The sequence below is a fragment of the Rattus norvegicus genome, chromosome 17 (genome assembly GCF_036323735.1).
Source record: "Rattus norvegicus strain BN/NHsdMcwi chromosome 17, GRCr8, whole genome shotgun sequence".
Taxonomy (NCBI): Eukaryota; Metazoa; Chordata; class Mammalia; order Rodentia; family Muridae; genus Rattus; species Rattus norvegicus.
The window spans coordinates 28682643-28708867 of NC_086035.1; the positions used below are offsets into that span (position 1 = coordinate 28682643).

The 26225-nt window shown below is 41.9% G+C and overlaps 1 protein-coding gene across 22 annotated transcripts in view; it reads right to left on the minus strand.

Annotated features, from left to right (window-relative positions):
- Fars2 (phenylalanyl-tRNA synthetase 2, mitochondrial) overlaps positions 1 to 26225 on the minus strand; it is a 427082-nt gene that overhangs the window by 157906 nt on the left and 242951 nt on the right.

Genomic DNA, 26225 nt, shown 5'->3' on the forward strand with positions numbered 1-26225 from the left:
CCACACGATGGACAGACAAGAGCATTACCTCAACTGTACTACAACCCAGTCTGTCCACACGATGCAGATAGATCCACTAAGAGAATAAAGGCAGCCTGACTTAGAAAAACCCAGACCAAAATAAAAACAGTAGCAGCCAATTTTAGCCAATAATCTAACGCTAGATGGGCAGATCCTGGAACATGTTGCACAATAACATGAAAAAGCAACGTAACTTATCTCCTCCCAAAATTCAGAACTCCATATAAAGACTGCTGATGAATATCTCCCCAAATTAGCAACTCTATATTAATGACTGCTGATTAGAATGACTTAGATGAAATTCCAGAAGCAGAGTTCTGAAGAATGATTATAAACGTGTTAAAACATCTAAGAGGACTCCAACATTTTCCAAGGGGGTACAGACAACTGAATAAAATATGGAAGTCAATCCACAACATAACACAGTTTAAAAAGAGACAGAAATACTGAAGAAAACTCAAACCAAAGCAATTACAGAAATGAAAAACACAAGGGTCAAATAAAAAGCTTGGTGGAGAGTACAAAATAGATCTTGTAGGAAGTAGAATATCAGGGCATGAAGACAAAATAGAAAACTTAAGTCATATGGCCAAAGTCAATGATGAATTTTAAAGTAGAATTTCCAAATTTAAGGAAAAAAGGCTCATCTAGATTCAAGAGGGACACATAATACCCAATCTTTTCAAAATAGAAATTCTTTTGTATCATATCATAGTTGAAACATTTAATGTACATAACAAAGAAAGTATACTGAACATCACAAAAGAAAGGAGTCAAGACACATACAAAGGCGAGCCATCCTAATAATTGTTAACTTTGTAGTCCAAACCATGAAACACAGAGGGCTGGGCCTCATGTCTATCAACTTCCACCCCAATCAACCCAGTCTCACACACCCAGAGAAACTACCTGCCATAATTCATGGTAAAAGAAAACCTTTCCTGCATAGTAGCCGGCTAAAGGCATTCTTGACCACAGAGCCAGCTCAACAGAGAATGGTAGAAGGAGTGCTTTAGTCTGAAGAGACACATTCCAGAAACTACATGAGGAAAAACAAATGGTGCTATGACACTGTTTAAGTCAGGGTTCTCTAAAGGAACAAAATTTGATAGAATAGATGTGTGTGTACATGTATATATGTGTGGATTAGAGTGGTCTGTAGACTTGGAGACTGTGGTGTAAGTCTAAAAATGGTTGTTTCCCAATGGAAAGAGCAGTGATCTGGTTCAGTCCATGAGACTATGTGTCTCAGTAGTCCCAATCTGGTACTGGAGTTTGAAGAAAGTCCTGCAGTGGTGCCAATCTTTAGAGTACATTGGAATCATCCAAAAGAAGTAGGTTCTAATCCCAGTGAAGGAATGCCTTGACAACAGAATGGATGAACTTGACAGTGAGAGTGAGGGCAAGCAGGTAAAAAAAGAAGCTGCTTCCTCTATGTCTTTTTTTATGAGCTGTGACCAGTATGTGTGACACAGATTTGGGGTGAATTTTCCCATGTCAAATAATCTAACAAGGAAAAATCCCTCACAAGGGTGAGGGATGGGGTGAGGGAGGTATTAGTTAATAACAGACATAGTCAAGATTAGCTATCTAGTCTTATAAAACAAAAGACCAAGAAATCCCCCGTCACTACTAAATCAAGAAAAGGACAGAGGACAATATGAATATGTAGCTGTCAATTCTAATTCTGAATATCAATATTCTCAAGTCATCCATCAAAAAAGAAATACAGATGAGCAGACCAGATTAGTAAGCAGAATACTTTTCCATGCTTCCAAGAAATACAATTTGCCACCCAAGATGAACACTGTCTTTAAAAAGTATTCTAACCAAATAGAACCAAGAAGCAAGCAGGTGTTGGCTCTTCTAATATCTGACAAAATAGGCTTCACACCAATTCTTGTCCAAGAAGATAAGGAGGGTTCCATTATACTGAGCAAGAAATCGATCAATCAAGAGGAAATTACAATTCTAAATATAAACACATAAAATATATGTGTATCCAATTCTGTAAAGCAAACATTACTAGATTTAAAATCACAGATTAATACCAACAGGGTAACACTGGGTGACTTCAAAACCTCACACTCCTCACCATTAGACAGATCAAGTATACAAAAACTGAATGCTAGAATTAAATGAAACATTGAGGAAATTAACTGAACAGAAATATATAGAATATGCTTCAAAAATACCAAATACACATTTTCTGAGCACTCCATGATCAAATTAAGACACAAATCAAATTTCAACAAATATAGAAAAATTTAACAATGTCCCACATTCTATCTGACAACAATGGAGTGAAGCTAGAAATCAACAGCAAAAGAAACTATTAAAATACACAAATTCACGAAAATTAAAAACACATCATTGAATCACGAATGGATTGTTGCAGAAATTAAGAACTAACAGGCCCTATAACTAAACACAACTTATCCAAATCCACGGGACACAATGAAGGCAATCTGAAGAGGGGAGTTCATAGCTTTAAATGCCTTCATCCCCAAACTTGGTAGGCAGAGGGAGGTGGATGTTTTTGAGTTTGGGAGAGCCTGGTTTACATAGTGAGTTCCAGGACAGGGCTCTGTAGAAGGATTCTGTACTGCCCAATTCCCACCCCTAAATCAGAGACATCTCAAATAAATAATTGGATGATTAACCTTAGGGCATCACAAAAACCATGGCACATCAATCTCAATCCTCAAAACGGCACATGGAGAGAAATAATGGTCAGGGCAGAAATAATGAAATGGGTGTGTGTGTGTGTGTGTGTGTGTGTGTGTGTGTGTGTGTGTGTAATGAATTAACTTAAGAATAAGTTCAGGGGCTGGAGAAATCGCTCAGCAGTAAAAAGCATAGACTGCTCTTCCAGAGGTCCTGAGTTCAATTCCCAGCAACCACATGGTGGCTCATAACCATCTGTAATGGGATCCGATGCCTTCTTCTGGTGTGTCTGAAGACAGGGACAGTGTACTCACATACATAAAATAAATCTTAAAAAAAAAAAAACCAAAGCAAGTTGGTTCTTTGAAAAGATAAACAAATTAGAGAAAACCTCAGCCAAATTAACTAAAAGGAAGAGAACACCCTATCTAATAAGGTTGAGCTGAGAAGAGAAACATTACAGTAGACCCTGAATATGAGGCCATACTTTAAGAAATGAGGGGGACAAGAATACCCCTGGCAGGGAATAGAGAGGCAAAGATTAAAACAGAGACAGAAGGAACACCCATTCAGAGCCTGCCCCACATGTGGCCCATACATATACAGCCACCCAATTAGACAAGATGGATGAAGAAAGAAGTGCAGGCTGACAGGAACCGGATGTAGATCTCTCCTGAGAGACACAGCCAGAATACAGCAAATACAGAGGCGAATGCCAGCAGCAAACCACTGAACTGAGAACAGGACCCCCGTTGAAGGAATCAGAGAAAGAACTGGAAGAGCTTGAAGGGGCTGGAGACACCATATGAACAACAATGCCAAGCAACCAGAGCTTCCAGGGACTAAGCCACTACCTAAAGACTATACATGGACTGACCCTGGACTCTGACCTCATAGGTAGCAATGAATAGCCTAGTAAGAGCACCAGTGTAAGGGGAAGCCCTTGGTCCTGCTAAGACTGAACCCCCAGTGAACTAGACTGTTGGGGGGAGGGCGGCAATGGGGGGAGGGTGGGGAGGGGAACACACATAAAGAAGGGGAGGGGGAGGGATTAGGGGGATGTTTGCCCGGAAACCGGGAAAGGGAATAACACTCGAAATGTAAATAAGAAATACTCAAGTTAATAAAAAAAAAAAAGAAATGTGCAATCCACTATATTGGAAAACCTAAGAAGTGAGGGATAAATTTCTAGATGCAGATGAACCAAGGAAGTTAAGCATATGAAGGAATTACTTTAAACAGACCCATAGCAACTAATAGGATATAAATAGTGATTAAAACTCTTCCACCAAAGAAAAGTCCAAGGCCAGAAGGATTCAGTGCAGAATTCTATTAGTCCTTTAAAAAAAATCAACATCAATATTACTCAAATTATTCCATAAAATATAAAAAGAAAGAACATTTCTAGAGACTTTATATGAAGCTAGTACTAAAATCTGATAAAGGTCCAACAGAAAACCCAAGAATTTATAAGGCCGTTTTCCTGATGCAAAAATTCTCAACAAAACAAACCAAAACAACAACAACAACAACAGCATCAAAACACTTGTAAATCGCATGTAAGAAAATATCTGTAAGATGATTCACCATGATCAAGTTAGTTCATCTATTGATGCAGGGATGGTTCAGCACATGCAAGTCAATAACCATAATTCACCACATAAATGGACTCAATGACAGAAATCACATAGTCATTTCAACTGATGCAAACAAAATAGGCCTTTAATAAATTCAACACCTCTTCATGAGAAACCCCGAAGAGCCTAGGGAGGGAGGGAACATATATAAAGATAATAAGCCTATAACAAATACATAGTCTTCATCATGTTAAATGGAGAAAACTTCAGAGAGTACCTACTAAAATCAGAAACAAGATAAGGGTGTACACATCAACCTCCCTTATTAAATACAGTGCTTAACATTCTAGTTAAAGCATTCAAACAAACAAACAAACAAACAAAAAAAGGAAACAAGAATACAGATAGGAAAGCACGACATCAAAGTATCTCTACCTGCAAAGTACACTGCAGATCTATCCCACATCCCAAAGAGTCCAGCAAAAACAATCTTAGAACTGACAAATGCTTTCACAAAGTGTCAGCTTATAGAATCCATCAGTAGCCTTCCCATATACGAAACATACACAGTGAGAAAGAAACATTCCTATTCCTAGTAGCAAGAAACAAAACACAAGATTTCAGCGTTAAACCTGAGGCTCTTTATCTTGTAGGAAAAGAATAGAGACAACATTTCAGGATCCAGGCTCAGACTAGTGCAACTTTCAGACATCCTCACAAAGAAAGGTTTCTTTGTGAAGTGGACTGTGGTTGATACACAAACTTGCAATGGGTCAAAGTTCAGAGAATAAGTGTCAGTGGAGCGCTCAGCTACACATGAACATCTGTATCACTCTTTCACTAAGGCTTAAGGACTGCCTTAGGAAAGGGGGTGGAGAGACTAATAACTCTCTGTAATGAGTCAGTGTTTTCTAGACAAGATTAGTATTGTACTCATGAACTCATGGAAACTGTGGCTACCTACACAAGACCTGCACAAGATCAAGCTAGATAACATTTAAGTATGGAGTGGGAAGGATTCATGAGCTCTACTACTAACAGAAGAGCTATGGAGGGCGGATGGACTCTGGTGGTGGAAAGAATCAGATTTCTATTAGGATGTGGTCCCTGGTGGTTCTACTACACTCCAGGGGATGGTTCCATACCAGGAAGTACATAGACAGTACTAATGAGAGTCCAATTGTACCAGAGAACTCCTACAGCTGATAAACAACTTCAGCAAAGTGGCTGGATATAAATTAATTCAAACAAATCAGTAGCCTTCCTCTACTCAAAGGATAAACAGGCTGAGAAAGAAATTAGGGAAATGACACCCTTCAAAATAGCCACAAATAATATTAAATACCTTGGTGTGACTCTAACCAAGTGAAAGATCTGTATGACAAGAGCTTCAAGTTTCTGAAGAAAGAAATCAAAGAAGATCTCAGAAGATGGAAGGACCTCCCATGCTTATGGAGCAATTTGCAAATTCATTTGGAAAAGCAAAAAACCCAGGATAGTGAAAACTATTCTCAACAATAAAAGAACTTCTTCGGGAATCACCATCCCTGACCTCAAGCTGTATTACAGAGCAATAGTGATAAAAACTGCATATTATTGGTACAGAGACAGGCAGGTAGGTCAATGGAATAGAATTGAAGACCCGGAAATGAACCCACACATCTATGGTCACTTGATCATTGACAAAGGAGCTAAAACCATCCAATGGAAAAAAGACAGCATTTTCAACAAATGGTGCTGGTTCAACTGGAGGTCAGCATGTAGAAGAATGCAAATTGACCCATTCTTATCTCCTTTTACAAAGCTCAAGTCCAAGTGGTTCAAACACCTCCACATAAAACCGGATACACTGAAACTAATAGAAGAGAAAGTGAGGAAAGGCCTTGAACATATAGGTACAGGGGAAAATTTCCTCAACAGAATACCAATGGCTTATGTTATAAGATCAAGAATCAACAAATAGGACCTCATAGGAGTGCCAAGCTTCTGTAATGCAAAGGACACCATCCATAGGACAAAAATGGCAACCAACAGATTTGGAAAAGATCTTTAGCAATCCTATATCTGATAGAGGGCTAATATCTAGTATATATAAATAACTCAAGAAGTTAAACTACAGAGAATCAAATAAGCCTATATAAAAAATGGGGTACAGAGCTAAACAAATTCTCAACTGAGGAATACCGAGTGGTTGAGAAGCACCTAAAGAAATGTCCAACATTCTTAATCATCAGGGAAATGCAAATCAAAGCAACTCTGAGATACCACCTCACACCAGTCAGAATGGCTAAGATCAAAAACTCAGGTGACAACAGATGCTGGCGAGGATGTGGAAAAATAGGACACACCTTCATTGTTGGGATTGCAAGCTGGCACAACCATTCTGGAAATAGTCTGGAGTTTCCTCAGAAAATTGGACATTGAACTACCTAAGGACCCAGCTGTACCACTCCTGCGAATACCAAAAGATGCTCCAACATATAACAAAGACATGTGCTCCACTATGTTCATAGCAGCCTTATTTATAATAGCCAGAAGTTGGAAAGAACCCAGATGTCCTACAACAGAGGAATGGATACATTTACACAACGGAGTACTACTCAGCTATTAAAAACAAGACTACATGAAATTCTTAGGCAAACGGATGGAACTAGAAAATACCTTCTTGAGTGAGATAACCCAGTCACAAAAGAACATACATGGTATGCAATCACTGATAAGTGGATATTAGTCCAAAAGCTTGGAATGTCTAAGAAAAAATTCACAGATTACATGAAGCTCAAGAAGAAGGAAGACCAAAGTGTGGATGCTTCAGTCCTTCTTAGAAGGGAGAACAAAATACTCATGGGAGGAAATACACGGACAAAGAGTGGAGCAGGGACTGAAGAAAAGGTCATCCAGAGACTGCCCCACCTGGGGATTCATACCACATGTAGCCACCAAACCCAGTCACTATTGTTGATGCCAAGAAGTACTTGCTGACAGGGAACAGATGTGGGTGACTCCTGAGAGGCTCTGCCAGAGCCTTACTCGTACAGATGAGGATACATGCAGCTAACCATCGGACTGAACAAGGGGACCCCAATGGAGGAGTCAGAGAAAAGACTGAAGGGGCTGGAGGGTTCTGAAACACCATAGGAAAACCAACACTATCAACCAACCAGATAACACCAGAGCTCCCAGGGACCAGAGCTCACCAACCCATGAGTACACTTGGAAGGACCCATGACTCCAGTCACATATGTAGCAGAGGATGGTGCTGTCCAGCATCAATAGGAGGAAAAGCCTTGGTCCTGTGAAGGCTCTTTTCCCCAATGCAGGGTGAATGCCAGGGTGCTGAGATGGGAGTGGGTGGGTAGGAATAGGAGCATCCTCATAGAAGCAGGGAGAGGGGAAAGGGGGTATGGAAGAGAGGGAAAAGGGATATGGGAGAGGGGGAAAAGGGGATAACATTTGAAATGTAAATATATAAAACATCCAAAAAAAAAAAAAAGAAAGTTAAAAAAAAAAGAGAGTCTATGGGCTATTAAAAACAACAAAAAGAGGACTTGAAAGCAGTAGGGGTAGGGAAGTCGGGTGCATCTGGGTGGCATTACAGGTAGGGATAGAAGGTGAATATGATCAAAATACATTGTATGAACTTCTTTATGAATTAATATAAATATAAAAAGAAAGGTGGGGGTTGGGGAGATTTCCATAGTCAACTAAGTCCAGGAAATACAAATTCCCGTTTTTTATTATAAGGCTACATAGAACCTTTAAAGTAACCTTTTTGGTTCACCAAGGAAACTTCATCAAATTGGAGCCTAAACATCCAGTAGAGGCCACTAAGGTGGAGACCCAGTGGAGACAGCCATGCTGGATCCTGATGGGAGGTTTCCAGGTACAGCAGAGCTCACACAGCAAGGCTGAGCTCCGGCTTCTCATGTCCAGGGCAGAAGTGTTTCTACTGTAGGAAAAATGGTAACCACTGTTGGAAATGGTTTGTCATGTAGCTGTCTACAACTGTACATTTTACATTTTAAATCCCAGAACTGTTTGATATTTCCTTTCCTCCTTGTTATAGAGTAGGGGTTAGGGTGAGCCAGGACTGAGTGTTCTGAATAAGGCCCCTCACTCCCAGAAACTCCTTTCAGCATGTACAAACAGCATGTGCCAATTTACCAGTGGAATTTATATCATAAATATAATGTGGTGGAAAGGATGGGTTTTAGAACATGTCCTGGTTAGTTTTTGTCAACATGACACAAATTAGAGTCATATGGAAAGAGGAACTCTCAATTAAGAAAACACCTTCAGGGGGCCAGGGAGATGGGTCAGTTGGTAAAATCACTGGCTACTCTTCCAGAGGAACCTGGTTCAAGTCCCAGCACACACAGGGTCTTTCTCCTCACAACTCAGAATTCACAGTTCACAACTGTTGTTAATCCCACAGATGGGAGGAGAATGACTACTGATCCACTTTATTATGGCCAAACTAATTAAGTGAGCTTAAAAGAAAAATGAAGGAAGGAAGGAAGAGAAAATGTCTTTATAAAATTGTCCAAGAGGCAAATCTGTTGGGCGTCTTCTTGATTAGTGACTGATGTGGGAACACTGTGGCAACTGTGCATGGGGCCGTCCTGGGGCGGGTGGTCCTGAGTCCTATAAGAAAGCAGGCTGGGGGTTGGGGATTTAGCTCAGTGGTAGAGCGCTTGCCTAGCAAGCGCAAGGCCCTGGGTTTGGTCCCCAGCTCCAGAAAAAAAAAAAAAAAAGAAAGCAGGCTGAACAAGCCACCAGGGGCAATCAGTAAACAGTGGTACTACATGGCTTTGGATGCAGTTCCTATCTTGAGTTCCATTGCTTGGATTCCCCTGATGTGACTTGAGAGTTGTATGTTGAAATAAAACATTTCTTCCCCAGGTTGCTTTTAATTATGGTATTTTATCACAACAATTGAAACCCTAACTGAGACAGAGCATAAAGAATAGAAAATGTCAAATCATGAATTGAGCAATGCAGATTTAGAAAAATAAATCAATTGTTTATAACCTTGTATTTATGTAAGGGTTATTTCATTTGCTGAAACCTATTAGTTTATGATCATACCACTTCCTTATTAATTATCATATTCTTAATTGAAATATATCCTGTATTGTGAATCTATCATATAAAACAGTATTAACTACAGCTAAAACACTTCTAACAGGAAGAAATACAACCATATATTTTGATGCTTAGTGATTGACCTATTCATCAATACAATCTTTATAAATTAGTAATCACAGTATTTTCATTTTAGGAATAAAGAAAACTAGATGTGAAAAGGGTGAAAAGGGGTTGGAGCCATGGCTCAGCAGCTAAGAGCACTGGCTTCTCTTCCAGAGTTCCTGAGTCAAATAGCCAATACCCACATAGCAACTCACGACCATATATGACAATAGTACCATGGGATCTGATGTTCTCTTCTGATGTGCTACGTAGAGACAAAATACACATACACATAAATAAACAAACCCTTAACTGTCAAAGAGCAGCTGAGAGACTGACTGAGCATTAGTCTGATCTTTCCACTGAGATACAAGCGTAAGTGTTGTCAGTACTGTACAGAGCAGCATATCGTAATAGTGAAAGTACTTTGGGGCTAGTGAGATGGCTCAGCCAGTAAGAACACTTGCTATTCTTCCTTAGGACCTGGGTTCAATTCTCAGCATTCACACAGCAGCCAACAACTGTCTGTAATTACAGTCTCTGATGCATTCTTCTAGCTTCTGTAGGTCCTGGATACTACATGGTGTACAGACATATAGACAAGCAAAACATCCATACATACTAAATAAATATATTTTTTTAGAATTTAAAAGTACTTTGATTTCTGTTCATTAGTCATCTGATGATTATTTTGTGTGACAATTCATACAGCCACCAATTAGGCACATATTTTGATTCCATATACATATACATACATACATATATTCCTTAGTCATAGTGGTTTTCAGTGAAAACACTAAAAAGAAGGCTTCTTAACAATGTGGTTTGTGTGAACCGTAACACTAGGGTTTTTAAGACACCAAGAATCCGATCCAATGTACCAACAGTCACTAATACAGAAATGTACCTGGCAAACACTTGAAAAAGAATTGTTACCTCTTCCCAAACTCTTCCAAAATAACCAAATAGAAAGGAACCACTTCCAAATTCATTTTTAAGGTGAGTGTTTTCCTCAAAACCTCAAAGAGAGGGAGGGAGGAAGAGAGGGAGGGAGGGAAGGAGGAAGGGAGGGAGGGAGGGAGGGAGAGAGAGAGAGAGAGAGAGAGAGAGAGAGAATGCAAAAACAGAAAATTATGGGGGACTGATACACCTCTAATAAATGCAAAATTTCTTTAAAAAAAAGCACTACTCAAGTAAGTTAAATAACCCATTTGAAAGAACAGCTGGCTGGATTAAGTATGGTTTTCCTTGGAATATAAGAATGGTTCAACATATGCAATTGGACCCATGTGACAGTCCACATCACAGAAAGAAAGATAAAAATCACATTATCATCTCCAAAACACTTAAAATACATTTGACACCACGGTCCGTTGAGAAGTCTGAACAGAAGAGATGAAAACATGGACTTGTAAGTTTATCCACAGTTTAGAAGCTATGTGGGCAAAATGCCATCCAAAGTGCTCTGCCATAACAACAGAGCTTCCCTCCCCTTTGACTTGCTGTAATAAGCAATATAGACAGACTAGGGGGAAACATTCTTTTCTTTACATAATCTTTCCCTTAACAATGAACTATCTTTTTGGACTGGCATATTAACTTCTTAAGAAAAACAGACAGACAGACAGGCAGGCAGGCAGGCACGTACACATGAGTGTACACACACACACACACACACACACACACACACACACACACACACACACAGAGAGAGAGAGAGAGAGTTAGCTCCCATAAATTAACTTGCAAAAAGGAGTGTGTTATATAAGAAAGCTGAGGGGCTGGAGAGATGGCTCTTCCCAAGGACTCAGAGTCAATTTCCAGTACTGAGCTGACAGCTCACAACCATCTGTAATGGGATCCAACTCCCTCACGCAATCGTACATGCAGCAGAACACCAATCGCATAGAAAACCAACCAAACAAACAAGACTGCCAGGTACGGTGGTGTACATCTTTAATCCCAGGACTTAGGAGGCAGAGACAAGAGGATCCCTGTAAGTTCAAGGCTTACCTGGTCTATAAAGCTAGGTCCAGGACAATGGGGGCTACACAGAGAATCCCTGTCTCAAAAAAGAAAACAAAACCAAAAACCAACCAATCAAACAAACAAAATCCCAAAAGGTCTGAGTCCACTTGACTTTAAAACGTTGAGAAGCTACATATTAACAGCTCCAAGTAAATCTATTATCTTCTGCTAACTGATGCCCCAAGAGCCTCATTTTTGTTCGTTCATTTGTTTGTTTTCCAGGTCAGTGCTTAACAGCACATAGTACAGTTCTGGTAACAAAGGGAACATAGCTCAACATATATACTCTTGCCATAAATAAAAAGTCTATTTAACAGTAAACACATGAAAGGTTTCCCTCTAAGACGATTTGCAATGAGGCAAGACAGAAATTCTCTCTCATCATCCTCCTTCAACACAGTCTAGGGTTCATACTTAAAGCAAGTAAGCAAGAAAATAAATACAACATACCCTTACTAGGAAAGAGGGAATTGTTTTTATTTGAAGATGACAGTATCTTACATACCTACAACTCTAAAAATGTCACTGAAAACTCTTAGAGACAATAAAGGAATTAATTCATGAGGTTTAAGGATATTACATTAGTTAACATTTTCATGATAAAATCATGATTAAGGCAATCTAGAGAAGAAAAAAGTTTATTGGGCTTACAGTTCCAGACAGTAAAGCCAGTCATGCTAGGGACGCATGGGTGCAAGTAGCCCATGCAGCAGAGGCAGGAAGCTGAGAGCCCCATCTTCAACTGCAAGCTACAAGCAGACAAGGCTTCTTCTTGAAACCGATTGCAGTGATGTCCTCCAACAAGGCTGTACCATATTAACCCACCAAACACGGATCAAGTATTCAAATGCCCCAAACGACAGGGGACATTTCTCATTCAAATCAGCACAAATACCAAATCAACATACAAAAATCTGTTATACTTGTATATAATAACACTGAATTGTCAAAAGAAAAGAAAGAAAAGGAAGAAAATCCATCAAAGAAAAATATTTTGAAATAAATAAATCAAGGAAATGAAAGATTTATAAACTGAAATAAATTGAATAATATACAAACAAATAAAAAGCTATCCATCCTGTCTATATTCATAGATTAAAAGAATTATTTCAAAACATTCATCTTAGTAAAAGTGATCTATAGAGTCTATGAATTCAACATCATTCTAATGATATTTTTATAAGACACAGAAAAACCTTGAATTAATATATACACAAAAGAACAGAAGGGCCATGGCATTCTTGAACCTAACGAATAAAGCCAATGAAATCGTATTGTGTGCTTTATACTACATTAGAATCTAAACATTATTATTGCTGCATAGAAACAGAGATAGTTGGAACAAATAGAGAAGTCAGAAATAAGCTGACTTAGATGGGGTAATCTTTGACAAGGTTTCCAAAAATACAGGGTAACAGGGGAAACACAGGTTTTTCAATCAATGACTTAAGACACCTGGCTACCCAGATGCAAAGAGAATGAACTTGAAAGCTTGTTTTAAAACCCATATAAAAATCTATCTCAAATTAACCAAAAAGTTTTAAGATCTAACTTTAACTTCCTATAGGATAACACAAGAGTAAAGCTCTTGAGCACAGGATTATGAATGTATGTATGTGTGTACATATGTATGCATGTATGTATGTATGTAGGCAGGTAGATATATTACATATATATGTGTATATGAGTAAATATAAACACACACACATATGATACCAAAAGTTTATATAACAAAAAACAAAAAATGTTTGACTGCATCAAAAAACATTTCATAGCAAAGAAAAACATAATAAACCTATGGGATGAAAAATAATACTTGTAAACTTTTATCAAAGTAAAATTTTACAGACCAAGGAACCTCTGATAGATACCTCAGTAGGACTATTGAGCTAGTACAGAAGCAGGGCAGAAGATGAGTGAACGAACAAACAAACGAACGAACAACTGGCTCCGTCCTGGCCTGGGACAAGCTCTTATACCTCAGGGATACAACGTCGAGATCTCACTGTACCCACCTTTGAGAACTGTTTGCACATTAACCTCCCATCTGTTCTTTCTTTTTTGCTTTGATCTTTGTAGTTTAGGAAATCTTAAAATTTCTTTTATTATTATATATCCAGTAAGAGGTTAATACCCAAAATATATTAGGAACTATACAAAGGTAAGAAAGCTAAATGAGTCAATTTAAAAATTAGGCAAAGGACCCAAATAAACATTCTGCAAAGGAAGCATGTGAACTTGCACAGTATTTGAAAGGATGCTCGATGCTAACAATGCAGGCAATGAGATGTCACCTCCCATCTGCTGTGATGGCTATGAGAATGTAGAGAAAGGGAAACTTGTGTGCTGTGGGTGGGACTGAAACAGTCAACATGAAACCAGTGTAAAGGGGCTTCAAGACTGAAAGAACGACCACAAGCAAGCTCCAGCCATGACTGTCTGTGCATACATGCAAATCAGGGTTAGGAGAGATCTGCACTCTCCTGCTCATTATTACAGAACTGCTACAGCCGCTGAGCCCTAACACCAACCCCAGTGCCATCGATGAATGATAGATGAGGAACAGGCAGAGCACACATGCACACCCCCACCCCCACACAGACACACACACATGCACAGTCCCAACGCCCCCGCACACACAGACACACACATGCACACACACACATGCACACCCACCCCCCACCCACACACAGACACACACACACAGACACACACACACATGCACAGTCCCATCCCCCCACCCCCCCACAGACACACACAGACACACACATGCACACACACACACCACACACAGACACACACACATGCACACCCCCCCACAGACACACACACATGCACACCCACCCCCCCCACCCACACACAGACACACACACATGCACATTCCCACCCCCCACCCCCACACACAGACACACACACATGCACACACCCACCCCACCCACCCACCCCACCCACCCACACCCACACACACACAGACACACACACACATGCACACCCACCCCCCCACCCACACACAGACACACACACATGCACAGTCCCACCCCCCCACCCCCACACACAGACACACACACATGCACACACCCACCCCACCCACCCACCCCACCCACACACACACACACACACAGACACACACACATGCACAGTCCCACCCCCCCCACCCACAACCCACACACACACATAGACACAGATACACACACATGCACAGTCCCACCCCCCTGCACACACAGACACACATATGCACACACACACACAGACACACACACATGCACACCCCCCCACACAGACACACAGACACATGCACACCCACCCCCCACCCACACACAGACACACACACCCCAGACACACACACATGCACAGTCCCACCCCCCCACCCCCACACACAGACACACACAGACACACACACATGCACACACCCACCCCACCCACCCACACACACAGACACATACACATGCACAGTCCCCCCCACACACACCACACACACACAGACACACACACATACACCCCCACACACAGACACACACACATGCACACACACACCCCACAACACACACACATACAGACACACAGACACAACACACACATATAGACACACACACACCACACACACAGACACACAGACACAACACACATACACATACAAACACACACACAACACACACACGCACACCCCCTCCACAACACACACACACATACAGACACACAGACACAACACACACACATACAGACACACATACATGCACACACCCCCCCACACAACACACACACACATACAGACACAGACACAAAACACACATACAGACACACACATACACCCCCCCGCACAGACACACACACATGCACACACACACACATGTACCTCTGAACAGTGGTGAATAAAAATTTTGACTGTGGTAATTGTTACAGTAAAAACAACACAGTCTATGCCTTAAATTCATATATTTGTAGTTCAGCTAAAATTTTCTAAATTAAAAACAATGTTTTCATCCACAGAAGAATAAACATTCATCCGAGACAATTCTTTTTTTGTACAGAGTTATTCCTTCAGGTCTCTGGAACTATGTTGTGGTATGACAGAATATAGGATGAAGAATATTACAGTAGTAAAAATAAGGCATTTTTCTTCCCTGAGCTGCTCCTGTCATTTAGTTTCTGCATATCCTAATTCATATTCTGAGCAGAAAAGGAACTGAGAACTGGTGTTTTATTAACCCATCGCAGCTCCACTCTCAGAACAGAGATGCAGCTTCTAATTATGCAGCTCGCAGAGAAACATCCCTGGTGGCTCTCCATGCACAGGATGCATAATGTAGCTTTTGTTTTCAGAGATTTATGTCACAGACCTCTTCATTAAATGCTGTGCGAGGGCAGATGCACGTCTATGCTAGGTTAAAACAAAACCCAACATTCTGATAAAATGGTCATCTAGGAACTATGCCAATGAGAGGTCCTAAGGTGGTCCTTCTCCAAAGGCCACAACACACACACACATACACACACACACACACACACACCACACACACACCACACACACATACACAGACACACACATATACACACACACACACCACACATACACACACATACACACACCCCACACATACACCACACACACATACACACACCCCACACATACACACACACATACACACACAGACACACACACACCGCACACATATACACAGACACACACACACACCGTGCATACACACACACCACACACTGCACACACATACACAGACACACACACATACACACACCACACATACACACACACACACCCCACACCCCACACACCGCACACACATACACAGACACACACCGCACACACATACACAGACACACACACATACACACACCACACATACACACACACACCCCACACATACACACACACACACACACACACACACACAGAGAGAGAGAGAGAGAGAGAGAGAGAGAGAGAGAGAGAGAGAGATTGATTGTTGGGAATTGGTCAGCTGGGTTTACATGGAAACTCAACAAGGACATTATTGTACTCAATTCAGTATGAAGGTGGAGCAAGGACGATGCTGCAGTGACCAGGTGCCTGTCAAGACTTTGCTGAATTAGAAGAGGCTGTAGCTTGCAGCTTAGAAGAGTCTGTAGCAATAGGATGAGGGAGATTGGAATTCTGGTCAAAGATGGCATCTAGAGCCAAGGGCAGGGCTGTCTCCAAGCTGCAGTGATACCCAGTGAGGAGGAAGCTGGCCTGACATGCTAGGGGAGGTCAAAACAGAAACATCTAAAATCTCCTCTCCTCTCCTCTCCTCTCCTCTCCTCTCCTCTCCTCTCCTCTCCTCTCCTCTCCTCTCCTCTCCTCTCCTCTCCTCTCCTCTCCTCTCCTCCCCTCTCCTCTCCTCTCCTCTCCTCTCCTCCCCTCTCCTCCCCTCTACTCCCCTCCCCTCCCCTCCCCTCCCCTCCCCTCCCCTCCCCCTCATCTCCTCCCCTCCCCTCCCCCCTCATCTCCTCTCCTCTCCTCTCCTCCCATCTCCTCTCCTCTTCTTCCCCCCCCCCTTTCTCTCTCTCTTTCTCTCTCTCTTCTGCAATACAGGCCCTCAAAGTAACACTTGCCTGACTCCAGGCTGACACTGCCAACAGGACTGCAGACCAGTTTAGCAGAATTCTACTATGATCGTGCCTGTGGCATTGGACCTGCTATGTTACCTGTTTTGGTCTCAGTTTCCTCTTCTGTAAAATGGGGCTATTAATAGATCAGTATCTAGGCAACAGGCTTTTTATGTAACATACTTACAACAGAGCCTGAAAGTAGGACATGAAGATCTGCTAAACAATAACTCGAGCAGGCAGGTGACTCATACCTTTAATGCAGGCACTAGAAAGGCACAGAAGCAGATGGAGTTCTCTGAGTTCTAGGCCAGCTTGGCTGACAAAGCAAGTTCCCAAACAGTGAGGGACACAGAGTGAGTCTCTGTTTCAAGAACAACAGCAAACAATTCTATTTGTAACTATAAAGGAAACGGATTGATTCTGTCACTAAACAATGAGTCTTTTCATAACTTGAACACATCTGTGCATCTCTGGAAGATATTTAAGATGTCATATAAATGAAATTACTCAGAAGTGGTATCATATTTATTCATTTTATAGCTAGAGAAACTGAGGCAGAGTTAAACGTGAATGATTCTTTTCCCAACCTTGCAAAAACTGCTCAACTGGCTGTGACCAGAGCAGACACTCAGTGAACAATGGTGGCCTGGGATCTACCTGGGCATGTGACAGACAGAAGCATCCATTCATCATGTTCTAATGTCTTCAGTATTACAGGGGTGGGCAAGAACGGGATATGCTTGGTCCATGGAACCACTCTGCATTCACAGTACATCTTAAGCAAAGGAACAGAACAACAGTCATCCATTGGTGATCTAGTTGTTTGAAGTGAGTGGCTGGACTGATGGCAGAATGAGGGTTGAAATCAAGGACACCGAAGCACAGTTACTTCTTAAAGCCCCTCATGTGCTGACCCAACATGCCCAGGCTATTCCTCCAAAGGCTCCAGGTGCGTGCTGCCTGAGTGCACTCTGCTGTCAAAGACAAGCCAGCATGGTCCATCACGGGGGCTGCAAGGCTGAACTAACGCTGGAACTCAATGATTCTAGAAAGCTCATTAGTCTTTTCTCTGACTTTCAACCAATAAAAATCCAACAAAAACAAACAAACAAAACAAATCCAAAAAAAAACCCCCCCAAAAATTACAAGACAACAAACCCCCCAAAACTGTCATTTTTTCCCCCTGAGAAACAGCACTTTTTTTTAAACTCTGAAAAGGTCATTCTGTTCATCTGGTGAAATGTGATCAAGTTACCCAGTTGTTGAGGGGCACGCCACAGAAACTTAGTTGTCTAGTGGCAAAGCCTCTGCCATGAACTGTTAGACAGGACTGAAGGAAACCGCTTGTTAGTGACTGACTGCTCTTGGATGCCTCCAGAACTATTTGTCAGGTTCCACCTGATAGTTGTGTAACTCTGGACTCATTTCTACATTCTCTAAATATCAATTTTGCCATGTGTAACATGGGCACTCAGTACTTACGCTATGGTACAGCGGTAAGAACCATGGCAAGCACCTGCCAAGCCCTTGGCAGCTGCTGTGGGTGCCTGAGTGCTTTATAAAGAAAGGTTAGTGGTTACTCACAGGAAGGGAGCTGGCATCTGGCTCTGAGGCTGAGTTAAATGCCTGAGCAGGGTGTTTCACTTGGGATCACTTTCAGATGCACAGGAGAAACAGCCTCCTGTACAGGCCCTGCCGTGCACAGGCAGAAGGCGCTTGGCCCCGACAGCAGTTTCAGCAAAGCAGCTGTTGGCTGTGCAGGAACCTAGCGCTCAAAACAAAGAATAAGCACAGTGCACACCTTGCACACACCTGCCTACAAGACTGCGTGTGTGCGCTGCTCAGAGACACGGCACCCCAAGGGACCATGTTCTGCAACACACTGGTGGCTTTTCAGTAGCACCACTTGCAGGCTACACGTATGGCTGATTTGAGTTTTTAATTCCAAGTAAAAGAGAACCCAGTTAAAGGCTTTGAGTCAATCATATTGGAACCATAATCTTCTTTTTCATTTTCAAGATGTATGTATTTCGTATATACGTGTGTGTGTGTGTGTGTGTGTGTGTGTATGTGTGTGTGTGTGTGTGTGTGTGTGTGTGTGTGTGTGTAGTGTACATGGAGGCCAGAGGAGGACACTAGATCCCCGAGAAGTAAAGTATATAGGAAATGGTGAGCTACACAATTTGAGAGCCAGGAACTGATATCGGGTTCTATGCAAGAGCAGCAAGCACTCTACCTCTGAGCCACCTCTTCAGCCCCTATGCTTCATTTTAGTGAAATTCCTAGTCAAAAGTGCATGAAATAGGTCCTCTGAAGGTGCACTGGTTTCCCCTTTAGCTGCACCGGGACATTTTCTAAGGATGAGCCATTCTGAATGTTACATAGACACGGCCTCTAGGGAACCAGACCGTGAGGAACAGACGCTGTGACCACTCGTGTGAAGCTCTTTGCTCTCATCACCCTACACACCTTCAAAGCCACAACATTCCTACGCAACCTTTTTCAGTTTTTTTGTGAACTCTGCCATGAATCCCAAATCCTTAATTCTACATACTCAGAGAGAATGTTCCAGAAATAATGACTAGACAGTTCTCCCAACAGTATTGCTTTCCTTTCATACTTTAAAAATAATTTCTTTTGGCAACCCAAGCGTTTAACTAACCACACACACATACTGACACATTTATGTCTGCAGCTTTTAGAAAACTAAAAGCAAGTGCTGGCAGTCCAAGTGTGACCACTACCAGGAATGGGAAGGTCAAACCTGGACTCCCTGATTATCATTCTATCAAGAATGGTAACCTTAAGGAATAGTCATTGTTGCTTCCTGTTATCTTCATATTTGGAGGTGAGATTATATTTGTGTACTTGTCTTCTCTTTGTTTTGTTGCAAAACAATTAGTTTCTTGCTTTGTCTAGGGTGTAGCTTGCCTCCCTGTGTTGGGCTTCACCATTTATTATCCTTTGTAGCGCTGGATTTGTAGAAAGATATTGTGTAAATTTGGTTTTGTCATGGAATATCTTGGTTTCTCCATCTATGTTAATTGAGAGTTTTGCTGGATACAGTAACCTGGGCTGGCATTTGTGTTCTTTTAGGGTCTATATGACATCTCTCCAGGATCTTCTGGATTTCATAGTATCTTTACCAATCCTAAAACTGATAGAGGGCTTATATCCAAAATATACAAAGAACTCATGAAGTTAGACTGCAGGGAGACAAATAACCCTATTAAAAATGGGGTTCAGAGCTAAACAAAGAGTTCACAGCTGAGGAATGTCAAATGGCTGAGAAGCACCTAAAGAAATGTCCAACATCTTTAGTCATAAGGGAAATGCAAATCAAAACAACCCTGAGATTCCACCTCACACCAGTCAGAATGGCTAAGATCAAAAACGCCAGTGACAGCAGATGCTGGTGAGGATGTGGAGAAAGAGGAACACTCCTCCATTGTTGGTGGGATTGCAGACTGGTACAACCATTCTGGAAATCAATCTGGAGGTTCCTCAGAAATTTGGACATTGAACTACCTGAGGACCCAGCTATACCTCTCTTGGGCATACACCTAAAAGATGCCCCAACATATAACAAAGACACATGTGTTGTTGTAGAAATATAGAAATAAATAAATATAGTTGTCTTTTACCTCGCTTGGTCCGGCACCACAGTGCCCCAAGATATCTGCTAGATATCTAGGCGGAAACACATCCCAGCCGCACACTTTCCTACACTCGAACACTCACATAAAAGAACATACAACACAATAATCTTAGATCCAACTGATAAAATATAATTGCCCACTTAAACATACAAAGCCCGGTACCATCCATCCCTTGAGAACATTAGTAATGACCTGTAAATACACAGAGCACAATTTTAACATCACCTGCCATGGCTTCTCACCCTCTCCTTTGTCTCCTCCTTTCTCTCCTCGTCTCCTCCTCTTCCTTCAAACTTCTCTCCTGCCCATCCTTCCTTCTCCTCCAATGACAAGCCTCCTTCTATCCTGTACCTGCCCCTCACATGTACTTTACAAATTCAATGGGGAGGTTCTGGTGAAGTCACCTGAGTCCTGAGTACTTAACTAGGCAGCTGTCACCCAGTGAACGTGATTGTTGGGGGGAGGGCGGTAATGGGGGGAAGATGGGGAGGGGAACACCCATATAGAAGGGAAGGGGGAGGGGTTAGGGGGATGTTGGCATGGAAACGGGGAAAGGGAATAATATTTGAAATGTAAATAAGAAATACTCAATTTAATAAAGATGGGGAAAAAAGCAATGGTGAGCTAACTTTTGATGCACAATGATAATTCACATCTTGATGGCAACATCGATTCTGGACTTGTTCACAAAGTGACTTTACAGACAAGGTCTTAGTCGTTACTGTGATATGTGCAGGGCCAGGTGTTAGGCAGACCTCATAGGAAATCTCTGGCTTAGATGGCTGCAGGGCCACATGGTGGACCAGGCTGCTCTCTGCCCAGGTGAGCATCAGAGCTGAATGAAGCTACAGCAATTAGAAAAGGTGTACTCTGTTTCTGTATGACTGTCTTTCTGAATGTTGAGTAAATGCCCCGAAGGCTTACTTTCTTCAAATAAAAATCAGCAGGAACACAACCTAGAGAACCAATCCTCCGTAAGTTCTACGCTGTTGCTACTGGCCCTAGGTCCTAGCAGAGAAAAAGCAGATAAACCATCAGCAGAGAAAGTAGAGCACCAAAGGCCAGGATCCGTGCTTGATCACAAACATGAGAGTCTGTTTTTAACAAGCTGTGCGGTGTTGCAATAGATTTGCAAGCATATGTCTTGCATCATCAATCAGTGACTGACAGTGTTGCCATGGTAATCCCTTATGTGTTTAAAAAATAATCAGAGAAACCATCAGTGACTCAACAGGATAGAAGATGTCAGTCATACATAGGCAGGTGTAACATTTTGTATCTAATATACAGTACCTTCATAGACAAGAGGAAAATATTAGCCAGGGAAAAAAGAATTAGGTTCTTCTACTAACCCCAGAGAGGAGGCATACTAAGATGAGGTGGTGGGTAAAACCATTATTGTTAAAAAGCTGTCAAAACACCATTTCCATATATTGCCTGTTACCTTTAAATTTATATAGTAATGCTTGTTATTAGACTGTAGGAGAGTTTATGTGCTAACCTCTAACATAGCCATTTAAGTATGTGCCAGGTATTTATTTGTTATACTAACACAGACATTTACAACTACACTATTTGAGATTTACTTAACACCTTTTATATGCTGGCACTGTGCTAAGCATTTGTATTGTACTTAAACCCCTTAATCCTCTTCACAACCTTCTCTGAATAGTAGGAATTAATATTTTCTTGCTTTTGCAAGTGAGAACTCTTAAGACCCACTAGAGCATGGCTTGGGAATTGAATTCAGATGGTCTGCTCCAAAGCTCCTGGCTCACCGTCAGCCTTACTGCTGCTTCACACATACGCACACACACACACACACACACACACACACACACACACCACACACACACACACACACGCACGCGCACACACACACACACACACACACACACACACACACACACACACACTTCCTTACAGCTCTATCCACAAAGAGAGTGGGGACACACGGGTTGTACCTGTGAAGACAGTCTGGTTGAGTAAAGCCTCCATGCAGCCCTGAGTCTCCTTCCCAGAGTGGTTACAGCTTCTGCCCAGAGTGGTGCCACTTCTGATGTGTCGTGGCTGTGTGAGGGAACAGGAAGTGGTGTCCTGGTGGAGAATTGACTGTGGGACACTAACACTCAACAGGTGTTGAGGAAGAACTGCTGGGAAGGTTCCACAATAGTAACTACCAATCAATCTTACTCAAACGGGTCAGAATGGCTATGGAATTTCAGGAAATACCACTGAAGGTCAATGGCAAGCAGGTTATTTTTTGGATTCAAGCTAATGCGTCAGATTTCCAAGTCCCACTTTTTGGGTTCATGCTTATTGGGAAAAGCATGCTCTCATTCCCCTGCAGTTTCAGGGATGAGCTTAACGTGAAAGGTCAATACATTTTATAGACATCATGTGGAAGGAGAAACAGGAAAATATCAGAGTCACATCAAGTTCAGAATTATATTCCAGGCTGCTTATCTTCTCTTTTCCTCCACTCCCTTATGTTTAGTCTTTTGAGCAAGGGGCCCTTCCCCCTCTTCATGGAAAACAGTATTTAGAAACTGAGGTTATTAGGGTTATCACTGCTCCTGCTCCAGATGATCAAAAATGCCAGAACTGCAAAGGGTCTATGGACTAACAGACAAACATATGCACAAACACTTTTATAGTTTCATGGCTATGTTTTCAAGGCCTGCCTGGGCAACTTAGCAAGACTCCGTATTTAAAACAGGGTATAAGAGAGGGTGGTAGAGACACGGCTCAGTGGTTAAGAGCACTTCATGCTCTTGCAAGGACCTCCTGTAGAGGGTCTCCACACCCACATGGCAGCTCATAACTGTTACTCCTGTTTTAGGGGATCTGACACCCCCTAGAGCATTGTATGAACATGGTGCACATCCATATATGCAGGCACACCACCCATACATATAAAATTAAATTAAATAATAAACACAGTGGATAGGTGACAGAATACACTTTAGTATTAGGGCACGTGGCAAGCACATACAAACCCTAGATTCCATCCACAGTATAGCACACAGCAAAACAAACAATCCATAAACTCATAAATTTCTCTGATTCTAACCTAATAAGGGCTTATTCTTGTCTTCCCTATTCATCTATCTATCTATCTATCTATCTATCTATCTATCTATCTACCTGTCTGTCTGTCTGTCTGTCTGTCTCTATCTATCTATCTATCTATCTATCTATCTATCTATCTATCTATCTATCTATCTATCATTGAGGCAGGGTATCACCACAAGTCTTGGTAGGCCTGAATTCACTAGTTAGATCTGGCTGGCCTTAAACTCACAGAGGTCCATCTGCTTCTCCCTCATGAATGCTGGGATTAAAGTCTTGCACTATGCTACCACTATTTCTAGATCTATAATTCCTTTTAGAGTTCCATATCTGAATATTTTACTTTTCTAAAAAGGAAGTAAATCTCTATATAGAGAAGAGCATGAGTGTTCATGGTTTTTATACATATACACACTCACAAGCCAGCTCCTGTCAAAGTGCAAAGCATTTCAGTGACCCCAGAAAGTTCAGAATGTGTCTAGAAATCATAGACACAGGTGCAAGGACACAGGAGACAGTTGACATCAAACCATTCACATCGCAAACAGACGTGTGCAAGTGTCAGAAAGTAGGCACAGCACATGCTTTCTCATATGTATAATCTAGACAAAAAGAGACATGAAAGCAAATGGGGGGGTGCGTTATGTGGAACAGAAAGGGCACCAGAGGGAGCAGAGAACAGAAGAGATAGGAGGTGACTATCATCACAGTACAGTATGAGTATGTGTATGAGGATGTTATCGTTGAAGCCCATTACTTTGTGCAATTAAGATATGCTACTAAAGAAAAGTAAAAGGAAAGCAGAGCGAGGAAAACTGAGTATGAAGTGATAATTAGTGACTAAACAGCCTGGATAAAATTGTAAGGCATTCTAAGTAATGAGGACTGTTGAAAGGTGAAAGCAGGGCGGTGGCAGCAGCAGCAGCAGCAGCAGCAGCAGCAGCAGCAGCAGCAGCAGCAACAGCAGCAGCATAGGACAGAAATAAGAAGTTGCAGACTCAGGGGAATCAGGCAGTTAGTGTGGCAGTGTGGCCTGGGGCTCTTGAACTCTGGTGGGGAGGAACCTCTGAGAATTGTGAGGAAGCTGTCTTCTGGATTCCATCCCCAAAGGTTCTGACAGAGGACCAAGGGTGGATGGAAGCTTATAGGAGAAATGGAGAAATGGAGAAGGAAACAGAAGTAATGATATCTAATAGCCTTAGAACCCCCACCCCCCATTGAAGAGATGAAATGTCTAGAGAGGAAGGAGTAGTGGGACCAGGAAACTGCTATGCAGCACCTCTACATCAAATCGAAAACCTCCCTCTGTAAACAGGTGAGTCAGTTCTGCCTAATAGTTTTAGACATGTCCAACATGGAAGGATAGTTCCAAACAAGAAAAAAATTTAAATTTGGAGATGATACAGAAGACGTTTAAACCAGGTTAGCAGGCAGGAAAGAGTGAGGGCCATGGATGCTGGGGGCCGGGGGTTGGATGCAGAGTCAGGCAATCAAGCTCTTTTGCTGGACTGGATAAGAAAGAAGTATGGCTCATGGAATACAGAGTAGATGGGGGTTGGAAGGTAAAGTTGAAGCTAATAAAGGATGATACAAATGGCCCATGGCAGGGGACAGAATGGAGGGTGGTAGTACATGACAGATGGCTGTGTGGTTATTCATGGTGGCTTGTATGGGCTTGGGACAGTTGTGAAGTCTGAGGGATAAGCTTTGTTCTCCCAGGGTCAAGATAATAATGATGGCACTTAAGTACTCCTTAGGCTGTGGTGAGAAAGACACATCCAGGGACTGCAGATACTAGGGCACAGCGGGGTGAAGGGCCACTTGAGACAGAACCGTCCCCAAGAATCCTAACAAAATTTCCCTCTGTCTTCCTCAAAGCATCTGCTTTCGCTATGTGGTTATTACTTTTTGCAATGCTTGGAATGCATCTCAGGGTCTTGAGTATGTTAGGCAAGCATTCGATCACTCAGCCATAGCAGGGTTGTTTTTTATTTTTTAGTAATTCTTTATAAAAGGTTAAATCTACACATTCATCCACCCATCTTTGGTATTATGGATTAAGCCCAGGGCCTTATACATGCTAAGTACACACACACACACACACACACACACACACACACACACACACACACACACAGGACTTAATTCTCAGTACCAACATACCAACAGCAGGACAGCAGCAGCCTCTACTCTTTAATTAACAAATTATCTAAGTCATTTTGAAATAAAAAACCTACTGTGCCTGTATGTCACAAAGGAGGCAGGAGATAAGTGAGGCCAGAATGAACTCCACTTCTCCTGAATCCACACAGCTTTCCACAATTCTATAGCCCCCCCCCCATTACAGTAAAACTAATTAGTCAGTAAACAATGTTTGAGGCTCTACCTCATTTTTCAGCATTCAAGTTCAATTTGCGTATTAATG